Consider the following 25224-nt stretch of genomic DNA (forward strand, 5'->3'; position numbering starts at 1 on the left):
TGTGGTTTCCCAGTTTAGTTTAGTTTGTATATTTGTTCCGCCAGCGAATAAAGCTGAGTTTTGAGTTCATTCCCTCGTGCCTGTGAGTCCTGCATTTTGGGTCCTACTCCTGCCTGCCGCACGGCGATTCATGACAAAAACACACAGATCTGAAGTTTAGGATTTTTTTTCCCTTTAGGATAATGAAACATGAAAGGTCCCATCATGCCAAATTTGTTTTAGCTTCAAGAGGGCTGCCATTACTCGCTGTACTTTAGAAACTCGGCCAATCATTTTGGTGACGTGTATCAAGTCTTCTTGAGTCATAGCTTGTCTGCTACATTTGTTTACTTCTGTTGTATCAGTTTCTTTTGTGGTAATGATTATAACTGCAGTTGTCTATGTTGATTATTAGGACATTGACTTGATAGGATATGATTTAAGTGATATTAATTACGCATTCTTTGTTAACATTTGGCAGCAGAACCCTCAGGCACATTACTCACTGTAAAAGGCCTATTCTTGACCTCTCCACTATAAAAAATAGACATTTCTTTAGGCCCTCTCCACTTAGATTACTGGATGCTAATGCCAGTGAGGCTGACTGGTTTCCCCAGGCATTTGAAGTCTATTTTGGGACCAAGTATCCCAGTGGGTACATGGTGAGGTGTTTTTCAAGCCCACATGTCTGTTACACATTCATGAAACACCTTTTCAGTAAAAGCACAGAGTTGGCTTTCAAAGCCCTCCTGCTGTCTACTGGTAAATATCAGCTGCTAATTAGTGGCTGATATGTACCAGTTACTTAACTCGGATATATTTGGCAGCTTGTTTTACATTCACAAAGCTTACTTCATTACATTCAACATAATCTCTCACAAGTTTCTGGAGGTGATAATATTCAACCTGTAGATTTGCTTTATTGGACATGTCTATTTCCAAATTGAAAAAAAAAAAAAGCCAAAGGAAGAAAATGCAAGAAATGCTGAAGGTGCTTCCACATTTTGCCACCAGACCAGGCTGTTATTTTTTTCTACCAGTCCTGTTAATGGCATGGAGTTTTTACACCTTTGGATATGGTGCAATATTGCCACCCTTGTACAAAACGAATGTTTCCTTTAGGCAATGCTTCAACTTTCTTAAGGGTCGCTGCTCCCTGACTGAAAAAAAAAACAATCCCCAAGTTTCTCTTTAATAGCACCATCCTTGCAGGGCCAGTTAAGAAGCACTATGACGCCAGCGTACAGTACAGCTTTGATCTTGTACATTCTGGGCTTGTGGGGGTTCTGGAAAATGAAATTAAAAGGATTAAATTGAGACCACCTACATAACCAAGTGGCTGCATATCACATGGAAGTACCTCCTACAATCTCAAGTTATCCTCTTGTTTGACATACCGTGTTGGTTTTGCATGTTTGGCTGGATCAAACACAAGCACCTGTTGTATAAACATGTTCCTCTCATCTCTTTTTATTATGAGCCTCAAAGATCCAGTGACGAGTATCCAGTGTAGTCAGACTCTCATTTTTGAGAACTGTAGAGAAAGGTATGAATAGTTATGGTTTCTTTTTGTTACGATTTCTATTGCTTGTTTGTCCTTTGAACCTATTTAAGGGTACCAGCATGTGTTGTTTGCTACTGCTGCACTGCTACACAATGTGCCATCTGCTTCCTGTAAATGAGACCACCGATGCCTGTCACCAATTATTGTAAGATGTATTAACATTTTAAAACAGAGGTTTGAAGTTAAGATACAAATCAGTTTCACAACATTTGAAAAAAAAAAAATGATTGAAACCCAAGCTAATTGAGTTCAAAATTAGGGTAAACCCAATTATTTCTTATGGAACTGAAGGACAAAATGAGAATTGGGATGAAAAAAAAATACATTTATTTTAGAATGGAAACTGCTGTAGGAGGAAATTAGAGGTATTATAATAATAATTTAAAAGCATCGTATTCAGGATACGCTCTGGTCTAATCTGCTAAAAATGAAAGTTTACAAGCCATGTTTACTAAATTTTGTTGAGTCATCTGCAGCTGTTATGTCTTTCTGTTAATTTAAATATAAATACTGTTTGACAAAAATGTGTGTATGTTATGTTTATACATATATTACATTTAGTGAAAGAGGAAAAAGCTTGTCTTTGTCCTACAGTGTGGTTAGGATGGATTTGAAAGCATGTATTTTAATTTCCTCGTATTGCCTGACATAACATACCACCTCTAAGCTTATTCACTGAAGTTAATAGTGGACACTGAAAGATTTAACAGTATGAACTACATTAATTAGCGGCTACTAGCAATTAACCACCATAAAACCTCCGCCTTCGGGCACAAGTAGTATTTATTTAAAACTATCTAATAGTCTGTGGCTAATACTGGACATCTTTATTAAAAAAATCCTGCAGTGACCCACTAATTTAATTTTCAGGGAAGCCTCAGTTGTATGCCTTCATTTGGCCCATTTCATTACATTTAAAAAAATACTGGTGGGATTACCCAAGCCATTTAAAAAACATTGGTTTTACTCTTACCCTGTATTTGTCAGCACAGATTACATATCTCCTGTTAGTGCAGATTTTTGTTTTATAATGACACTGTGAAATTTGTTTTTCAGTGAGCTGGAAGTGGAAGACAGGAAGGAACGTCTTTGACTGAAGATACTGTAAGTGTCAGGCCAATAGGCTTTTCATCAGATCTGTCATTTCACCTGTATGGAAAATGGACAGGGCCTTTAGTGTACGCCCTTTACCCCATGCTATACACTCCCAAATTCCAATTTTCCACCAATTGTGTAGTTTATAAAAATGCCTTAATTATATTTACCAAAAATGACATCTTGCCCTCTGTTATTCTCTGATGCACGCACACAGTATCAATCAAATCAGTAAATCCAACAGGGAGCCAGAATGCTTGATGGCCTCTGGTCTCGTTTGAGATGCAGACATTGTCCTGTTGCCTCCTTTAATGAGATCTGGAGGCGTGCAATCTAATATTCACCAGTGAGGCTCCAACATGGCCCCTGAGCCTGTAGCCCAGAAAGCTGTGTGTTAATTCAATGAAGTGAAGTCAGCTGTGATCAGAAGGACCGGCGTGGCCATCCAGTCAGGTGGATGAGCGCCACTGGCTTTTGTGTTTTCTGTTTATTCGTTATTTAGTAGGCCGGACTTTTACTTGAATGTTTGGATAAATATTTCAAGCAATTCAATCAAGCAGAACTGCTTTGGGATTGAATCTTAGAAACCGACATACTGGGGTCAACAAAGGTACATAAAGCCTGTCTATGAATAGCAAACATGAACAGTGCAGAGAGAATTGCTTATTGCACTTAAAATAACAACATAGTCTCCCAACAGTTTGAAAATAGTCACGACTTGTAATCGACTGGTTTGTGCCTCCAGACACTAGATTTTCAAGTGCTATTTTTTGCGGAGTGAATAGTTTTGCTGCTCCCAAGTTCAAGTCCTAAACATCACACATTTGTATTGTTTTTCAATATGTCAATAACTAAAAAAATACTTTACTTGGTGACATTTAAAATGACCTAGTTATGATTAGAATATAGAAACTCATTTGTTAGGTTTAAACAGAAAATACTTTTTTAGGTTTAGGCAATAACACTTTTGTGTCTCTCTGCTCGGTCTGTACTGAATATCTGCTGCAGACCTGAAATGTGCTTTCTTATGAAATACACTACTTCAAAAGTTGTGGTGCCAAATTATCTCTATAAACACAAAGAAATAGTGAGGTTTTTTTGTAACTACTTCATGTTGCTATGACAGCAGGCCAAAAACTGAAGTTTATCTTCCCTTCAGGCAGTGAGATTAATTACACAAATGCCAACATACTATATGGATACCATATGGAAAAAAGTATTGGGTCACACCTTTTAATCTCTCAGTTTCAGTTTTTTCAGCCACCTTACCTCAGGTGTGTAAAATCAAGCAGATAGCCTTGCAGTGTGTCTTTACACATATCTGTGAAAGAATGGGTCACTTTAAAGAGTACATCAGGTGACTGGGTGACATTTCTTCCAATCTAATGATATTTCCTCTGTTTTTATTTTGTTAGTTTTCCAAGTTGGCAAAATCATTGTACCGTATTTATGGGACCATAAGGCACACGGTATTATAAGGCGCACTGTCGACAAACGGGTCTGTGTTCATACATAAGGCGCACCGCATTATAAAGCGCATTTAACGAAACAAATCAGTCAGAAAAGTCAAACTTTACTCAACTCATTCCGCTTGCTTCCTCCACTTCCATACCATTAATTCATTAATGTTGAATTCTCTGGTAGCTGCTCTATAAACGCAGGAACAACAGTATATGTTATTCCAGTGTTTTTCTACTTTTTGCTATGTAACTTTGCACTGTCCACTTTCTGCTGTAACAAATTTCCCACGTGTGAGACTAATAAAGGTTATCTTATCTTACATTAATGACTAACCTCATATTGTGGCTGGACTATCTCAGTTGTTCTCTCCTACTGAAGTTTGGTCCGTTTACAGCAATTTTCCGGGCGATTGCATTTGTCAAAAAAAGTGGAAAAAGGTTAGCGTTCATTCTCCAGGTTCAGTTTTATGCTTTGGTATGCTAACATAGCGGTGTCACTAGCGATCACTAGCACAGCATTATTTACCATCTAGCCCAACTTCAGTAAACCTACAAACATCACTATTGTGTAGCTTTCTCTCTACATTCATGTTGGAAGTGATAGCAGAGCTGTACGTTTTGTTTTTTTCCAGAAATCTCTCAGTCAGAACATGATATACCATGTTAAGGTAACTAGCAAAACCAGCGAGCTAACTATCTACTAACTTCCTGCTAACTTCTAACTCCGTTTAATTTAATAAATTCTGTTTTCATGGATGCCTGGATGTTTAACTTAATTGATACACCTGGTAAAGCAGCAACACTGATCATTTTATTAAAGATGAAAGAATTTACACAGTGTTTGTTTGGGACCTGACGTGGACGGAGTTTTGGACCCAGATTACTATGAGCCGCAAGGCTCCTGACTACGGTAGCCGTAACGCTCAGACAATTCATCAAGCGGTGCAGCTTCGTAGCTTAGCAAAGTCCTACTAAAACATTTTTTGACAGATTTTTTGAGCGCTGTGTACCACATAAAATCATCTCGAGGTCAGTGTAGCAATGGGAATTGCATTTACCTGTGTGTTCCGCCCGGAGTCTTGAGAGTGTAACACCGGAAGGTGAGAAGCAGAGACTCCGGGCGGAACACACAGGTAAATGCAATTCCCATTGCTACAGTCAGTAAACACAGCCAGAATTCATAGATAAGGTGCACCAGATTATAAGACGCACTGCCGATTTTTGAGAAAATTAAAGGATGTTAAGTGCGCCTTATAGTGCGGAAAATACGGTAGTTAAGAGTTCATTTGTTTTTATTTTAGTAAACTTCAATGTTTTTTCTCATCCAGTTTTAGTTTGTAGTTTAATTTTCCTCAACTGTAATAAGCCTGGTGTAAAACTCAGTAGCTGTGAAATTCCAAACATCAGCACAAAAACTGTGTGCTGGGAGCTTCATGGCTTGGGCTTCTATGGCAGCTCCTGTAGGTTTGATGTGTAGGTAGCCCAGTACACACTGTGTATGCCTCCAATTAGGAAAAGGCATGTGGTAATCTGTTCTAGTTCAAATTGTGTGGCTTTCATGAAGTGGAGGCTGGTCTCCTACTGAGGCTGGAATAATCTGAATATAGTCAAGGATAGGGCTGTTCGATATAACAATATATATCAGATGACGATATAAAAACGTCTATCGTTTGTTTCGTGGTGTTGCAAAATAAACTGTTTACAGCAATATTTTTTCATCGTTTTGATGGTCACTGTAGTGGCTATATTAATTTCTTAAAGTTCTATGTTTCTCTTATATTTAATATAACCACACTACAGACGGACAAGCGCCTGTTTTTATGCGTTGTGGTTAGCAACAACGACGGTAACAATCACCATCGCGTGTCCGCTTGTTTATGTACCACATAAACCTTTCACAATAAAGCTCAAGATCCTGTTGAGACTTTTCAAAATAAACAGAATCACGTGAAAGAGCAGATTATTTACGGATGAGAAGTAAAATAGAGCCGCCAGATGCTAAAAAATAAACTTTAGACTCAAACGTTAGAACAGGCTTTTTCCCGCAGCACGCCGTGTAACAAATACTCACAAAGAAAACGGCGGCCGTTACAACTTATGTCTAAAAATGTATAGTTTCATGCATCGGTTAAAACACTCAACTCCAGGTACATGACGCACAGCTGGAAACACTTCACGCAAGTCAAGCTGCCCGAGATTCACAGAATTTACAGAAAATGTTACAGTTTTGTGATTTATATCGTTATCGGGACGATAGAATTCTTATATCGGGATATGAGATTTTGGTCATATCGCACAGCCCTAATCAAGGACATTCATAATTTGAGTGGTGAGGGTTTATTACTTTTTCTGCTATCTTCTCATACCTGTTAGTTGAGGACAGTAAACCTTGAGAGAGTACTACTGTATATTAATAGATAGTCCTGACTACTGTCTCTGATTTTGGCTTTTTGGTTTGAAGTCGGTCATCATTCCTGCTTTGTTGCTAGTAGCCACTCAAGATGTTACATTACCTCCACTATGAAAGCATCAGTTCTAACTGTAGCAAATTAAAAGGAGTGCTGTGCTCAGTATTGAGCTCAAAAGAAGTGTAAAACAGTTTATTTGGACTTGCTAAACATTAGTTAATACAGAATAATTCAGAATAATTCTCTTGAGTTTCTCTATACATAAGTGTACATTTGCAGATAGCACTAATTAGCACTGTGATTTGAAGCAGTGTAGCACCCACTCCTATCTGATGATGATGATAGTTCCTGCGTCTGTCCCAGCTGTCAACCATGATTGATGGACTGTGCACTTCCCACCTCCAGTTGCCGGTGTTCACTGCTGTTTACCTGATCTCATATCCAGAGATGTTTAAGCCGCCTCACATTAGCAAGCATATTAATCATCCTTCATGCCATATGATTGGGTTAAATCCTAGTCTACCCAGGCTCTACGTTTTGCCGGAGGGTAACAGAAGGATGAGCGCACTTATTCCCCTTTTAAACTCATTTATTGTTCGTCAGCCACTGAAAAAAAAGAGTACGGCTAACACACAGGTTCAGTGTGCTTCAAAATAAAAACAACATGACCAGAAATGTGTTCGACAAATTACCCATATGACGAAAGACGAGCCTTAATGGCTTCCAAAGATAAAGTGTAGTGTTTCAGAGGTGATTCATTGTTTCTTCACTTAAAGTGAACATCTTTGGGATTGTTAAAAAAAAGTAATTTGGTGGTGTTTTCAGAGCAGTTTTTGTTGGTGTAGTATTTTGCAGATATTTTATAGTGTTTGACCGAGAAGGCTGTATAACCTCCTGGCATTTTCAGTGTGCAGAAAGCAGAGAACAGTGTGCTGAGCCATTTTAAATTTCACATTACTTTAACAACTAATAAGTGGCTGATGTGTTCACCTCCCCTCATCTAACTGCTAAAAGTGCGATGTTTTGGAAAATAGCAGAAGCACTTTGTAGATGCACGGTAATCATGTAAGCCAAAGACGAGTCACATTTATGTAATTTGCAGTTGTTTTTATTTACAGTTTGCGGATGCACTTACAGTACTGTGCAAAAGTCTTGAGTCACCACTCAACTCTTTATATTTTACTAGGAAAATATAAAATGGGTGCAATGATTTACTGATTTACATACACGTAAATACAATAGAATTCTAACAAGCTTAAAAGTTTATATGTGACAAAACACAACCTGAACTTTCTCAGTTAAGTCTTGATGCATGCTCAATCATCCATTTAGGGAAATCTCAAAAAGCTGATTCTGTTGATCTGGATGGAGCGCGGAGTAAAGGAGGCCATTTACGTGAAAAGGGAACGACCATCTCTGAATCGAGGAGGGGGCCTAAGGGTACATCTTTCAGGATCTTACAATGCTGTGATTGCAGCCATTCCCCAACTATGAATGGTGCCATTGATCAGTGGACTTTGGTCAATGGTCATGACAATTTGAATGTTGATGATCAAAAAACTGACCTCGCCGCCCATCGTTATCCAGTGGTGTTAGTTTCAGTCATGAAACTGTACCGTTTATAAAGTCGGGGAAACCTGCAGTCAGCTGAGACTGAAGAAGTCACTTGGATTAGTGACGAAATGTTTCTCCACTGAAAACGCTATGTCCAGTTAAGTTCTGCATATTTTACTGGGGTTTGAGTTGGTTTGTTTTCAGGATCAATAGACAATCTATTTTGACTGGCTGTTGTCTAACTTTTTGAACTATTTGTTCAAAAAGTCAGATAAGTCTGTAAATTAATTGCTTGGAATGTCCCTACTAAGGACATATTTATATTGTAGTAAACTAAATGCAACTTAAAGCTCGAGTAGTCAGCATGTTTATGATATTGCTGGACAAAACATTCATCTTCCTTTCAGCAATTTATTTCAAGCAATCTCTGAACTAGCGTTGGCAAGTGTATTAAAATCAGTACACCAAAGAAACAAGAGGTATCCCAAGTCAGCTGATCATTCTTCTCTTTGATTTAGTTGATGTTGAATATTTACCTCAAGGAGGTAAACTACTGACATTTGCAAATTACAACTACAAAAATTATGCAATTGAAAAGGTGACAATCGACATAGACTAGTTCAGTTGTCCAGTCTCAGTGAAAATGAATTCAATTCTTCTTCTTCTGTGCACTTTAGAAAGTCTAACCTGTGATAATAGACTGACCAATCCAATCACAGGTCTCTGACTGCATCAGTTAAGGTGTATGAAGTAGCACGAAGAGGGGGACAAAAGTCTTTACAATTAGTTAAGCAGAGGATTTTGATTTTGGAGAGTGGTGATTGAGTACTGTGTGAAATCTGAAGTCGGCAACTATGGCTACGTTCACACTGCAGGTCTTAATGCTCAATTCAGATTTTTTGATCAAATCCAATTTTTCTTGTCTGCTTGTTCACACTACAAATAAAATGTGACAGCAAACGCGCTCTAGCGTGAACCCTCAAAGCGGCCCGCATGCACAAAAGAAGACGTCACACACAACGCGCTCTGTTTAGACTCAGACCAAACAGTATTGTTTGACTGATGGCTGTTAATATAAAGACTTGTTTCGGAGTTTACGTTCCCCAATTTTGCTTTAAGTTATAAAGTTATTTTGTTATTTACATATGGCCTAATAATTATCCTTATTGCTGTTTTAGAGAGGAGCGCTGCTTCAAAGGATAGTTGCAGATTTCTGTCAGAATCTGCAGATTATACAGTACGAATAAAATGTTCACGTTTCTTCAACGTTGTCTTCCCAACAGTTTCACTGACATCTACACTGGATGGCCAGGAAGCGTTCACGATGTCTTCTCCGGCGCTGATAATTGGCGTCTGTCTTGTGTCAGTGACGTAAAAAACGGATTTAATGCGACATGACCGTTCAAACAGCAGTCGCTTTCTAAAACATCAGATATGTATTGGATTCAGTACCACATACGAAAGTGACCCAGATTGGATTTGAAAATATCGGATTTGTGCCGTTCACACTGTCATACCATCATTGGATTTAGGTCGCATAGGGTCAAAAAAGTCGGATTTGATGCGCTTTCGCCGGCAGTGTGAACGTAGCCTTAAATATTTAAAAAAATATGTGAAGTGCGTTCATATGCCAAGACTTTTGTAGATAATGGCCTACTGCAGATTTAATCAAATCCACTGGAGACACATCTACCACATTTTCAAATTGGTAAGAAAGCGCTGTTAGGTTTTTTTTTTTTTGGGGGGGGGGGAAATGTTATGACATTTCCTTGACCCCAGTTGTTATTTTTTGTTTTTAACTAGTAAGTATAGTGAGCACAGTAAATATAGTACTTCATAAATATCAGCAAATATCAGTTGTGAGCTAGTTAACATGCTGAAGAGAGCATTTAGCTCAAAGCAGCACTTAGAACTGCTAGCATGGTTGCAGACACTATTACTCCTGTTACTGAGATTAAAATGGAATCTTAATAACACAACAGGCTGACATAATTGCTTTTTGCATATCCCACCATATTAAAGTGATGTGCATGGTACTGGCTTGATTATAAAGATGGTGATAAAGATAATGGTAATCTCTTGGGAAATCTCATTTAGGTTTAACCTTATTTGTTAAAAAAAGATCCAAAGATAAGCTGGCAGATAGGTTGCTCATTAAAAATGTGAAGCATCATTGAAAACTAATCCTTTTTTGGTAGCGACATGATTTTTTAAAACTTACACTATAGGTCAAACCAAGTACAAACAAATGAGGAACAATTGGGATGATATTGAACTTAAAGGGAAAAAGAGTTGAAGCTTGTCTCAATAACAATTTATAACTATTGCTAGCTTTGTAAGTGTGTGATATTTCCCAGACTAAACCTCTATCAGTCACATTCTCATTCACTTTTTAAACTTGTCATTGCCGGCACAAAATTCAATCCTTCTTCTCCACTGTCAAGCTTAGTATTCAGCAGTGTTTTCTTTTCAGAGGGGCAGACAGCAAGTCCTTGTTCTCCATTTTAATCTTGCTGCTATTTCATTTCCTGCCTTGCTCATTGAATCAAATTTGAGTCGGCATCGTTATCAAATAGCTGAGTGTCAGGTAACATCCAGAACTGGGAATATTCAACACAACAAAGCCGTAGTTTTGTAACTGATGCTATGTGTAATAACTGTTGTTAAAAGAGGTGCATTAAAGAGCACAACACCCACTAACAACATTTAACATTGCCATAAATTGCAGCATAATCTTTTCGATACAGGAAAAAGAAAAGAACCAGGCTGTATGTTATTAATGTGATCGTCTCGGGCACACAGCTCTACCTCTGAGTGCACAGCCCCACCCACCTGTTGTTTAGACCTTCTGTTTTCTAGTGTCAGCCAATCAGAAGACAGTTGATATTGCTCAGTCACACTAAAGTGAAAATAGATGGGCAACCTTTTTGTTTTTGTGATTGCATGAAATTTTTTTCTCATTTCACAATCAGCTGGTTGCTCAGAGGATGAGCCTTCATCACCGTCAACCTCCGGACCTTTTACAGCAAGGTGAATGTGTAGCATTTGCCTTGCTGCAGGTTGCTTCCTCCCTCGTGGGAGGCAAACTGCCTACTCTATAAAGTCCAAGAATAGAAATATGGAGCTGAAAATTAGTATAGCATGTCCCCTTTCATATATTTAAACTATATTTTCACATGGCCCATAAAGATTACATATATTCTTTAAAGAAATGTGCTTTTTGTGTTCTTCAGTGGCTTGAGGGTGCCACATAGTGTTTTTAGTAACCATCAGATAGGATGGCTTGTCAATGCAGCTCTATGATCCTTATTTGGGGAGAGAGGGGGGGACAAATCCCCCTTGGATAAGCTTAAGAGAAGACAGCACATGTGGAAAGATGGCCTGGCATGTTCAAAATGGCCACAGGGAAGCCATTTCCCACAATGCTCCCATTCCCCTGGCTCCTTGGTGTCGATCTGTCCTTTGTGAGCCAAAGCGTTTGAGACACATTGCGGTCACCATGGGCTGGAGGAGATATGACAAATACAAAAGACCGACCCTGCTTCCTCTTCTCCCCCTTGAGAGAGGAACGTGTGGCTCATTGATAGTGTGAGCTGAGCTGTTGAAGGCACTTCTGGTTTCTTTGGATGGCTGTCAAATTCATTAGTTAAGTTTCAGAAAATTTGCATACATGTTTAGCAGTAAGAAGCCCAGCTGCACTCTAATAAAACTGGATGAATTTCAGTTGCTCACAGGCCTTGCAGTGCAGCAAGTCTTTGCTTTGATAATGGGAACCACTAAAATAGGAAAAATGTGATAATAAGACAGTTAACTGCTGTGCTGACTTAACTGAACAGGAGGGTAAAATGCTTTTCGTAATTGAATTAAATTATGTCATTTAAAATCGAATATATTTAACGGGGAACATTTGATTGGATTAATTTGGTTAATTTTTAAGCCAAATTGATTGAAGTACTTAGATAAAGTACAGATAATGTATAAATAATCCACTACTGAAACTGACATCTAGCTTTGGTGACGCTAACATAGTGGGCATATCACCGGTTGGACGACAGATTGAGTCTACCACCCCCGGTTTGCACAGGTGTGTTGGAAAACTTCAACTTCTAAATTTTCTCCTCAAGTCTGTACAGGAATAGAAATGCAACAGTGTGAAAGGGCACCGCCAACTCCCAGTGTGTGCGAAATTGAAGGAAGGTTTTCTTACGCCTTGAGTTTGTCTCATGAAAGATAGCTTCGTGGTGTCAGATAACTCGCAGGGACCAAATATAGGAAGGCTAACACACACAGTGACACACCACTGCCATCACATTCACATTGTTTTTGATTTGAACTTGTGTTCAAGAAATCTGTGTCTGTGCTCCAGATCACAACAGGTACACTGATGACATAAACATACCTCTTTATCTTCACCAAAGTCTGTCCGCCTGTCCGTCCAGCCATTTTCTACGGTTCGGGTCGCTAGGGCGGCAGTCTGACCAGAGAATCCCAGCATTCCCTTGGCCCAGCCATCTCTTCCAACTCATCTGGGGGGACAAGGGAGGTTCCCAAGGCAGGCAAGAGATATACAGTACTTTCTCCAGGTTGTCCTGGGTCTGTCCTGGGGGTTCCTCCTATCAGGAGATATCTGGAATATCTCACCCAGAAGGTGTCCTAGTCAGAGGCCTGAACTACCTCAACGGTTAATTTTGATGAATAGGAGCAGCGGTTCTACTAAGACTCCTTGAATGATCAAGCTCCTCACCCTATCTCTAAGGGAGGCCAGCTAAACTATAAACAAAACTCATTTCCACCACTTGATGTCTGTGACCTCGTTTTTTTGGTTACAAACCGACCTGTCTGTCAGTCTTCTCTCTCCCCTCACTTGTGAACAAGACTCTGAGATAATTAAAATTCTCCACCTCGAAAAGTAACTTGTCCCTGACTCATAGTAGGCACTCCAACCTTTTCCGGACGAGAATCATTGTCTCGGACTTGGAGGAGACTTTTTTCTTTAGGTCACGAGCAGTTGTCTAAGCATTTCACTGAATATCATACTGTGTATGACTGTGTATGTGACAAATAAAATTTGAATTTGAATTTGAGGTGCTGATTCTTATGCTACATGCTCGGCTGAGAAGCGCTGGGAAAGCTGGATGTCACCGCCTGATGAAGCCAACAGAATAACATCATCTGCAACAAGCAAAGATGAAAAAGTGCTTGGGCCCACTTCTGTGCTTCCATGCCCAGATTTTTAAGTAAAGTTCAAAGTTGCTTTGAAGACAGTAACTGAGTGGAGGAAGTCGCAGACCTGGTCCTCATCTTTGAAGTGACCATTTCAAAGTCATGCCATCGACTCCAAACACTGTTTTGCCAAGAGTGACTGTAGCACAAAAGCTACAGCTAAAGAATGTTTAGTGATGATGAGGATGAAAGATGAATGAAAAGCAACAAGTTAAGCTAGAAGTTGTGCGGCAGAACAAAATGAAAAATGGGCAGAAATCTTTAATCACTGCCCCACACACACCCAAATACCCAAAAAACAGTGCTTGTTTTCAGCTTTTTCTCTGTGGTGTCTTTTTCTTTAACTGGCTCTTTGAATCCAAACACTGTGGGACAACAAGCTAACAAGCGGCTCGTAAGTTGTTTACAAGCCCTAAATGGCTCATATGGAACAAAATGCAAAAGTTTGACAGAGTAAACCCTCCTGCTATGACAAACTGTTGATAGTTTCTAAAGTAAATGTTCTGCACTTGCAAAAACACCAAACCTAGCTATGAATACGATTTTATTACTTGATGATTGAAACTGTGAAGAAACAAAGAGAGAAGGAATGAGACAGAAGGAGCCATTGTCCCGGCCCAGTCCACTGATTGCTGGCAGGAAGAGGGAAATTGACTCCAGCACTAAAAGTGGCAGAAACCACGGCGAGCATCATATTAACAAGATCAAAGCTGCTGCATTCGAATTTGTTCCTCAGATATGTGAAATATCTAGGGCAGGTAAGCTTCTCAAACTGCTCTGAGATCAGCTTCTGGTGACTCATCACGATGCCTGAGCCCGAGGCACTTCCAAACTGAGTGGATGTCAATATTAAGCAACATTTGTTTTTGTGTTAACACCACAGGGACGCCGAAACATCTGAAACTGGGGGAAACTTAAAACAGATTGAGTGGGCCGGTGTAGGTGTGAGGTACGGTCTGTGGGTTTAATCCATCACTCCACTCCTTGGGGAGTGTGGGTAGAGCTGCTTTTCAGCTCAGGGATTAAGCTACTGCTTGGTAGATATTCAAAGAGTAGCAAAATGCGGTTCCTGCTGCACATTTGTAACAAACGAGCACAAATGAAGCCATTAAACATGGTGTGGTTTCCAATTTGTTTTTCAATGAGGTGCAACTCCATGAAAGGCTGGAGTCTTTCCCAACCCATATGAAATCAGACAGAATACACGGGAGATACAGCATAATGCAAATAGATTTCCTCACAGTTCATTCTCACTGAGTTTTCTTATATGTACTAAAATGCATCAGACTTTCAGTAAAGTTCATTCAGATTCTCCCACTCACAACTGTTTCCCTGAGAAACAAACACTTATAGTACGTTTTCCCACCTGCTACTCTGTGCTGCAATCGCATCAGTGTAATATAAGTTGGAAGAGTGAACCTAATCCAACATATGAGGAAATGTGCCAGTTTCAGGTTTAAAATGGTAACAAAACCCAAGATAAATGCATATTGTTTTTCTTTTTTGTTTGTTGTGGTGTTCCTGATCTAATTGTCATTTTTATGCATCTTTTCATTTGCTTACTTGGTGTTTGTTTTTTACTTTTAAGTTTGCTCTCTGTTCTTTCACTCTGCTCAGTTTAAGCCAAAGGAGTGCATCTGGACTTTAAGCAAAGCAGACATTTGGCCTTCTCAGTTGGTCTGCCTGCAGGCTTCTTTGAATTGAACATCCAGTGGATTGATAGCCTGACTCAGGAGCAATTTAGTAGCCTCTCAGTGCCACTGTGGCCCATGCCCATCCCTGTGCCTCACCTCCAATAATGACATACGCAGAGGCTAACGTAATTGTGTTTACTTTAGCAAACTTAATCTGGCAGGGAAATATTTAAACAGACCACAGGGGTGAACTCAATCACACTGATGATGCCTGTTCAGCTCGTGACTTTGCTTATTAGAGCCTGTGGCCACAAACTCTCAGATGGATTAGTAAGACTAGTGACAATCAATGTTTGCAGCATGTTTGCCTTAGACATGGATTTGTAATTTTGGCTGACACTTTTTCATATTCTCCATGTTCTCTGCAAACCACATGGTCTGACTTAAGTTCCTTCACTTTCTTACAGTATCATAAGGAGTATCAGATAGGGTGCAAATTAATTTGGTAGTTTGGTCCTGCTGGATGGCATTTTTTTTTAAATTAATTTCACCCTAAAGTACAGATTCTCTTTGATGATGCTATTCAAACATTAATTACTGGCAATAAATTCAAAATAAAGAATAAAAATCCTATAAAAACACATATTTTTCCATGCAGAATATTTTCTGATCATCAGCCATGTATGTATTACCCAATCCCTTATTTCATTTGGTTAGACGAGAGGTGGCACTAAAACCTTAGCACTCAGCTAAATCTTAAGACTCTTTCTGGCCACACAAACACTCCAAACCACATGAAAAGGCTTTCAGCTGACACTTGAGTCTAAATAGGTTTGAGCTTGAATGTATGCTCACCAGTTTTACTAGGTGCACTTTGCTAGTACTGGGTTGGTACCCTTTACCTTCGGAACTGCTGAAACCTTTTATCCAAATTCAACGAGGTGCTGGAAATTGGTGGTGCAGATTCATCGGCTGCACATCTATGATCAGATTCTCCCTTTCAGCTTTCATCTAGAGTTGCTCTGTTTACTTGTGGTGACTGTGGAGTGTGTTGGAGTACAAAATCAATCAGAATCAGAATACTTTATTGATCCCTGGGGGAAATTATTTTTTGTTACAGTGCTCCATTTTAAACCAACATTAAGACAAGACAGACAATACGCTAACTAAGAATAGTACAATATATACATATATATACATACATACATACATAAGTCACTTATAAATAAATATTTGGAAAAGAAACGTGTAGTTGTAGCAGCAAACAGTGTGTTAAGTGGATGCGTTGTACAGGGAGATGGCCACAGGCAGGAATGATTTCCTGTGTCGTTCAGTGGTGCTTTTCGGTAATCTCAGTCTCTCACTGAACGAGCTCCTGTGACTGACCAACATGTCATGGAGTGGGTGGGAGGTGTTATCCAACATTGTCTTTATCTTGGACAGCATCCGCCTCTCCGACACCACCTTGAGGGAGTCCAGCTCCATCCCCACAACATTGCTGGCCTTACGGATCAGTTTATTAAGTCTGTTGGCATCTGCGACCCTCAGCCTGCTCCCCCAGCATGCAACAGCATAGAGGATCGCACTGTAGATCCTCTATGCTGTTGCATGTAGATCAGCAGTTTCTAAAATAGTCAGACCAACCCATCTGGCATCAACAACCATGCCGCATTAGAAGTCACACAAATCACCTAAACAACTGTACCAAAGTAAGTGTAAATTTCCCATGAGTCTTTGCACTCTCCACAATCCAAGCAACCTTTTATTCAGGTTGATGAGGCCTGTTCTTACTGCTGGAGTAGGAGAACCTGAAAACCCCCCCAGCACATTAGAACTATTAGAACACAATTAAACTTTACTTATTTTTCCTTTTCACATTCGATGAGGTGGCCTCAGATGTGGTTGCATTTCTCTGCTGAGCCTCGCAAAGGAAGAGGGATTTCTCCGCCTAGCCCACGGCAGCATGAGCCAAAACAACCAGATGCTTGTTTAATGCTGCGCTGGCTCACAGTCGACTATAAATTGAACATTGGAGTATAATTCTGGGTGTCTGTTTGTTGTGTTCAAACAGCGGTGAACCTTCTGCCTGCATGACTTCATTAACACTTCCACAGAGAGGATTGTTAATTCCTCCCTCCCATGTTTCAGGGAGGGGAACAAGCGGTACCTTAGGCGATTGTTCTTCCCATCGAAGACGAAACGGACACCTTTTTTTTCTCCATTAAAGTTGTGTTGCTCTGTCCTCGGCTGCGAGTCTGTTGGTAGTACGTTTCAAATTCTGTTTAATGTGTAACTTAATCATTAACGCTGCGTCAAAGTAGGTTTGCAGTCACGTTGCTAGGTAACAAAACGCCTCCTAACACTGCAGTTATTTCTGAAAACTACGTCAGGTTTTTCACACCTCCAAGAATAAGCGCTTTGCCTCACAAGCTGCTTTGTTAGACAAATAAGCTGAGGAATTTTGTAACTCTAAACCCAAACATACATTATGTTATTATTTGAAAAACTGAAGAAGTTTTATTAAATCTCAAATATCACGTAGATTATGTTTGCAAACCACAGAAATGTCAGAAAAGAATGAAAGTGCACCCAGAAATTGCATTTCAGTAAATGCAGTAGTTCAAAAAAATTGTGACAGATGCACCGTAATTGTTGTACAGACAGGTTCAAAATGATGTAAACCTTACACATGATGTGAACATCTTAGGAAGAAGCAAAACAAATTCCAGAGAGCTTTTAAGTCCACAGCATAAAAGCGCCACAGCATCCATGTGTCCCATTGGAGTAATTGTCACAGCAGGGGTCAGCTCGATGCTGTATTCTTTCCCTTTCAGGCTGGTGCGCTCTCTGGATCACCAAACTTTTTTTTTTCTTTACCCCACTGAACCGTTCCTGTTTTCAAATGGCCTCAAAAATAAGGAAAAATACAGCATTTATAATTTTTTCAGCTTTTTGTGCACACCTAGGCCACTTGCATTTACAGATGAAAAAGCAGCAGGCGTGTTTCAGGGCATCTGTTCTTAGTAAATAGCCGTGAGCTGGCAGTACCAAATGAAAGGGCAGTTGGGTTCTTAACGGCAAGGGAGTAGTGCTGAAGTCAATGGTTGCATCTGCCCTTGGAATCAAGCTTTTTAAAGACCTGGACAAGCTTTGATCATGTACTAGAAAGCCCATGCTGGAGAGATGCATTAAAGAAACTATGGTGGCAAGCTTTTTATGATGCCATGCATTAGGCATCATTTTGTGGCCAGGAATGAATACATGAATGTAATCCGAATCCACCAGAAAGGCACCATTATAACCTCTTAAGGATATACTTTGACTATCGGTCTGTTCTCATTTGCAGTGATTCAAAGACGGCCTTATGTACAAGGTACCCTCTCTGGGTTATGGCAGTGTGCTTCACATGTCACATTTAAATGCACCCAAACCATGATCTCCCACTAAACCTCCCCAAGGACTGAAGAATAGAAATAAAGTGCAGTGGTGAGTTTAGTCTTTTATGTCCTATGAATGAGCTAATTCATTGGAAAATGAGCTTTTTTTTTATATTTAAGAAACAAAACACATGGGATCTTTAGTTCTTCTACTAAAATAGCTCCAGTCACTGAGATTTTTTTTTCTTCCAAGGACCATCTCCCAAGATCATTCTCACTTATAAAGAAGGTCATCCAGCTGTTTGTATAATTTGATATGATTACAAGCGGAGCAAACATATCAAATATAATGATAATAACTACCCACACAGAAAATGAGAGATGCTCTGTAATAGTGGTGTGCTTTCTTTTCCTATTCTGAAGGTGGTTTTTAGAAATAAGGCAAAGATTACCACCTTTTACACATTTTGAAAGAAAAAATGTCAGGAAAGGACGACGAATGAACACAGCATTTTTGTAATATATGCTCAAATGAATTTAACCATTCGTTTTCTCATAACACTGCAAAAACCCTGCTAGTAGCTGGCATTACACAGGTGCATGTAGCGCCACTGCTGCTGTTGTCACCATGGAGACGACCCCCCTCTGGCCTAGTTTAGCTTGCCTGCCCTCCCTGGCACATAAACATGAACACAGTTCATACAGTGAGCACCTGCTCACACGTTAGGATTTACATTCTGCTATGACAGACCTAAAGAGAATTAGATTAGACATGGTTTGGACCATGTTACTTCCATTTAGGGACATTTATTAGGATCAAATAAGAAATGATCATCACATCTACAGTACATTTAATCCACTGGCACTAGAATACATATATAAGGGCAGCAAACAATAGATTTTTAGATATCACAGGCCTAGTATTCCTATTTTAATCATTTTGAAAGCCCAGATAGAATAAATATGTGTAATGTAATCACCCCAGTCACCTGTCGGCCAGTTGAAATTTAACCAGTTCAAGGGGGTGGAATATATATATTTTTAAAAAATGTCAAGCATGTAAACAATTCATTCTGATTGTTTTGTAGGTGCACGCCCTCTCTGCTCTGCATTCTGTCTGCACATGTCCTCAATTTCCTCCTAAGAATTGTAACCATAGACTGGATATAAAAGATGGTTGTAGCCACAACGGCATCACCTGTTGGTTTGTGTTTGAACCTTAAACATATGCCTTTTGACTGCCAACATGTTTTCTTTTAAGCCAGAAATGACCATAATTTGATGCCATCAGTTAACACTAGCAAGCTGATGCTGCTACTTAGGACTAAGTAGCACTTCTTGGATAGTCTGCTAATGCAATTAACGGCACTACAGTTAATTAGATGTTTAAAATAATTCCAGTGAAAAACACCAAGGCCACAAAAAAGGTTAGAGATAGTGATCCGTGCCAGACTGGGTGTAACCTAGACCTAACATGAGGTGCCACTCTTCACTCCTAAAACACACTGCTGCAGACAAGGCAGTGGTATGTGTATGTGTTTGAGAGGAAAATCACTGTGCAGGCATATTAAAAACCAAAAAGCTATCACTGAGACATGAATCTGAAAGAATATAACCAAATATTTTATTAAATAATGATTAAAAGACAGTTTCATTGTTGTTCTTTCAGCTTGCTGTGTTTATTTGTCTGAGAGTAAAGAATATATGTAAAAACAGTTCAACAGTTCGCTTACTCTACATGGAAATTTGGTATAAAGTTTATGAGCACAACAGTTCATCTTACGATCATATATTAAGGCATATATAATGAAATCTGAAAAATTATTAGCAGCCAACAGGAAAAACCATAAAATCAAGAAAAAAGTAGCATATAAGAAGCTATATTAAATACTGGTGCTCATTAGAGCAGCGGTCCCCAACCTTTTTTGCGCCACGGACCGGTTTATGCCCGACAATATTTTCACGGACCGGCCTTTAAGGTGTCTTGGATAAATACAACAAAATAAAACTAGTACCAGTATTGAAAAAAAATAAGATTTATTCATAACACGTGTGAAAAGACCCAGGAAAACCGAGTTAACAATAAAAACGATAACAAAATAACGCTGAAAGCCGAAAAAAACCCATACATTTCAGACCTGAGCCTCAACTCTCGCGGCCGGTACCAAACGAGGCCCGGGGGTTGGGGACCGCTGCATTAGAGAACACATTAAAAAAACTTCAGACCCTCCTACTACTGACACTATTTTCCAGAAAGCTGGTTGGTGATTTCCTACCTGTTGGTCTCTAATATTGAGCATAACCTGCTCTGGAGAAGTTAGTTTCACAGCAGAAGTTACCATGGCAATATAACCCAGTAAGAGGTGATCCTGATCTAGCTCTTTGGGGGCGAGGTGGCTGTCAGCTGGAGGTTAACAGGCTGCTATCCATCCAGTCTGCACACTTCTTCAAACCAGCCAATCAGCAGTTCCCCACATGCACACACACATGCACACGCACACACACACCTCAGAGGAGAGAGAGCTGCACACACCCATGTATAACAAACAACATATATGATTATGGATCATAACAACTGGTTAGAGAATTAGAGGCGGGGCACAGCAGACAGCTACTACCTAGGTAGGTAGATGTCTGAGTTTGCATCTACCTATCAAAGCAGACCGTGACTTAAAGCATGATAGTTTTTTTTAAAAACAGTTTAAATAAAATATGTTAAAACAGTTTTACTTTCTTATTTTTAAGAGAAATCCATTAGTTGAGACAGTGAGCTTCACAGGGCAACACGTTTCACCTTTGATGGCTCACAGCTGGGTCTTCTTATAAGGGCATGCCTTTATCTCTTGATGGGTCATGAGGAGTTTTCTCTACCCCTGCAAAGCCGGTGCATATCTTGAGTGAAGTGGCACAAGTCTTGTTTATCCCGAATCTCCGTGTCTGTCCACAGTACGGAAGATACAGAAGATCACATAAAACCTGAGGCACTGTGTGATACCCTCAGTATCCGTGTGAGTAACAGTCATCTCAGCTAAGCTAGTTATAAGAGCATTGCCTCCAGTAGCTGGATAAAGGAAGGTGGGGAATGACAGAGAATGAGATAGGAATCTTTCCATCCTTTTTCATCCTTTTTAGATGGAGCCTACTCCCAAATGGCAGCCAAGTGCGCAACTATATCTGTTGCTCTAGCAATTACACAACAGACTAGACACATGTCAACAACCATCACGATCACGTGTGACCTGAACTAGTCTAGTCCATAAGCAGTGTCTATACAGGGTGATTAGTAGAACTGTAGTGACACAATAAACATTGCTTCATCAAGCATAGTTTGATGCTAACACATGGGAATATTCACTGGGTTGAGAAAAAACATTGGTGAATGACACTGCAGTATTAAATAAAAGCAACTCGACTTGAACCTTTGACTTGATTGCGTGGAGGAGCAGCAGAACGTCTTTGTTTGACATGTGGCTCTATTGCTGCTAATTATCCAATTAAATATTAGATTTCGCCACCACCATCATCAACAGACCAAATGAGGGAACATCCTTCAAATGGCTAGAGTTCCACACATTAAAAATCAAGCTGCTCTCGGGTGAACGGTGTCCGAACACGTTAATAAGAAAATGTATGTTGTTTTTGTTCTTTAATTTGCCCCCTGCAATTTGTCACCTATGCAATTAAAAAAACAAGCCCAAGCCTGAAAGCACTTATTTCTCTTTGCAAATGACACACAGATAAGCTGCTACATTATTAAAGTCATCATGTCGCACAGGGTTATGTATTAATCCATGCTGCGAAAGGGTACCTGGAAACCACTGTTTCCTCACATTTTAATAATGTTTGCTTGAAAGTACAGTTCCCAGCTGGGTTATGGTGTTATTTTAAAAAAAGAGACACTAAAGATTTGTGACTACCAAAACACTATTACATATTTTCAGTGGAAACCCAGTGCTTGAGTTTACCAGACCGGGTACAGAAAAGTATTCAATTGCCACTCAAGGAAAAATATTGTTGGTTTTAGTGTTTACTGCTAAGAAAGGATCTATTATGCTCATTTTCAGCTCTGTATTTTTTAGACCATACTACAGTGACTTTGTGTGACTCACAGTTCCAAAAATAATCCTTATTTATCTTACACTGGAGCTTGGTGCAGCCCTTCCATTCACTCGCTGTCTTAAAGCAAGCTTTTTTTGTCTTCCTCTTTCTTTAAGCAAGCTTTCTTCTAATTGGCTGCCCCTTGTAAACAGAAGGTTTGAACAGCTGTGCTTATAGATGTTCACTACAGAAAAGCATAATGTAACATATAAAGAAAGTTAGCCCTTTCCCTGTAGTTATTCCCAACCATCTACCCTGAACTCCTCCTTGTGACTTTTATTGGTACCACTTCAAGGTTCAAGGTTCTTTATTTGTCACATGCATAGTTATACAAGTATAACACACAGTGAAATGTAGCCTGACACGCTCCTCGACATGTGCAAAAAAAGACAATAGAAATTATAAAAGTAATGTTATAACTACATCTGCATTTGTAGGATACAGGAAAGATATAGACTTTCACTGAACGACATCTTCATGGACTGCATATGGCCAACTGATTCAGGTCTTTTAAAGTCAGTGATTTGGAGATAATAATACACATATAACATTACAGATGACAAAAGAACAGAGAGTTCTTAATAACTTTTTGTCACCCCCCCTCAACCCGCCACCGCTTCACAGGAACCTGAGAAGCAGTGATTATTTGAGAGCTGAGTTTACAGAATCAGAGTGTTCTTCTGTTCACATCAGACACTTGAGAGCTACATATCATCTTCAAACTTCCTTCTCCTAACTGACAGAGTCACCCTGAAAGTACCTTGACACAAGGAGTAAACAAGCCTGCCTCTGTTCATCAAGGAAATGTTGTTTGCTTAGAGGGCAGTGTCTGTGCTGGACAGCACACTGCCACGGGGATAAAGGCCCGTGCCGGAGATATTGTGATCATGCTTCCACGTCTTTTAAAGGAGGCAGGTTGGAGGGGGCCTTGCAGCTGGCCATGTGTGCACACAGAATCTGTGTGATGCTGCTGGAGATGAAAGGTGACCCACAAAGCTGCATCACAAAAACTGTGGGAGAATCTGAAAACACAAATGCAAAAAATCCCCCCAACAAATAAACAAAACATCTAATTATTTTTGAATATGTGTTAAAAAATGTTTAATCACTTGCTCTGTGGCAGCTGGCACAGGCTCTAGCCCTCCATAGCTCTCAATTGGATAAGTGGAAGAAATGGATGAATGGATTTAAAGTGACCTTTAGCCTGATGATGTTTAAACAGAAGTGTACTCTTACTACTTACCTGTCTGTAAAAACTACCTTCTGACTGTTTTAAAATGATTGCCTCCACATGAGACGAGTTTACCATTCAATGTGATCTCTGTGGTTCATAATTACTCTCCCAGTGAGCTGCCATCAAAAGCAGGAGAGAACTGCATTTGTGTCACAACACAGTACCTCATCCAACAATAGCACAGCTGCAAGTAGGCATTTCACTCAAATGCAGTATGTCTCCACCCAAGACTTGATTGAAACTCTTTGGTGTGATGAACGCTGGGTGATGTGTTATGATAGCAGGTAGGGGGTAAGAGTTTTGTGGGAATAGAAGCAGTGTTTTGTTTTTGTTTTGTTTTTTGTTTTGTTTGTTTGTTTGTGGCGGGGGAGTGGAACTGCAAAAATAGTAATAGAAAACAAAACATAGACACATACAGATTAGTCCTAAGCTTCCACTTTGTCCTTTTTTTCTCATTTGTTCCACTGTTGGTTTCAGTCTCTACACCTCGTAAGATTTAAAGTTCACTGTCACTCAATATTTTTCATCAAACCGAGAGCATCGCAGACTAAAACCTTATTACGGACAGCAGAACAATGCTTCTGGGTGACAGCAAAGGGTGAAAGACCACATGTGGCAAAGAGACAGCACAAGGATCTCAAGAAATGAAAATAAAATGGAACAGCACGCAGAGGCTTGAAATCATATAAGTGTCAGACACTGTATTTCACAACAGTCTATTCCTCACAACCTGCAAAAACTCCTCTGAAAAGATTTGGCCTTCAGAAATATTTTGTTATATCATTGCTAAAATTTCATGTGCAGTAAAAGCAGCTTTTCAACACTTTGAGACATATTATACATTAGCTGTGAAATTTGACCAGCGCCTTTTAGAGCAGATGGTGAGCCTGGTGGAGACCCATGCACATAGAGAATTGCCTTATGTACTGTAGATGTAATGCACAGTGGAGAAGGGTTGCTGTGAGACATGTTAGGGAATCGCTGCCAAGACCTTCATTTTGAAGGAGTAAACAACTCCCTCATTCAGTCAAAGAAAGTCATTCTAATTTTGAAGATATTTCAATATCTCATACATGTACAGTTTTGTGGTACATGTATTCATGTATTCTGTTCTAGTCTAGTGAGAATGACTGATTTCAGGCACATTAATGAGACATAAAATACTATGAATTATACATGCTTCAAGGTCAGTTCTCTGTACGCTACGTCAATGTTGCTCTTGCGGCTAGCATGTTTATGTGGTCCCAGTCCTCTCATATTTGAGGCTTAAGTCCAGCAGCAATGGCAGTCCAAGTCTGCATCCAGTGTAATCAGAGTCGAGATGGTTTGTTTAAAGACCCTGTTTTTATATTTTGCTAGACAAGCACTGCTAGCCTTGCTTGCCCTGACGTGATCCCACTAATGGTATGTATGGTAATGAAATTTACTTGTTATTGATGGTTCTCAGTATCCAATAAAAAATAAACTCTTTTTATGAACAAGACATTTTGAGTTGACTGAGCAGGGAAAGCCCAGCACTCTGCCTCAATTCTGATACATCCTCAAGTACACCACACTGCACTTGAATAGGGTAGCATCTGACCATGTGCCTTTTACCA

General features: G+C 39.7%; 1 protein-coding gene across 3 annotated transcripts in view; it reads left to right on the forward strand.

Annotated features, from left to right (window-relative positions):
• The window catches only part of syt1a (synaptotagmin Ia), a 220601-nt gene that overhangs the window by 53229 nt on the left and 142148 nt on the right, over positions 1-25224 (forward strand). For all 3 annotated transcript variants that reach the window (XM_080886388.1, XM_080886392.1, XM_080886390.1), the window contains exon 2: positions 2600-2647. The gene's annotated coding sequence lies outside the window, so the exon portion shown is untranslated. The remainder of the gene's footprint in view (positions 1-2599; positions 2648-25224) is intronic.

Source organism: Rhamphochromis sp. 'chilingali', assembly GCF_963969265.1.
Source record: "Rhamphochromis sp. 'chilingali' genome assembly, chromosome: 7".
Lineage (NCBI taxonomy): Eukaryota > Metazoa > Chordata > Actinopteri > Cichliformes > Cichlidae > Rhamphochromis > Rhamphochromis sp. 'chilingali'.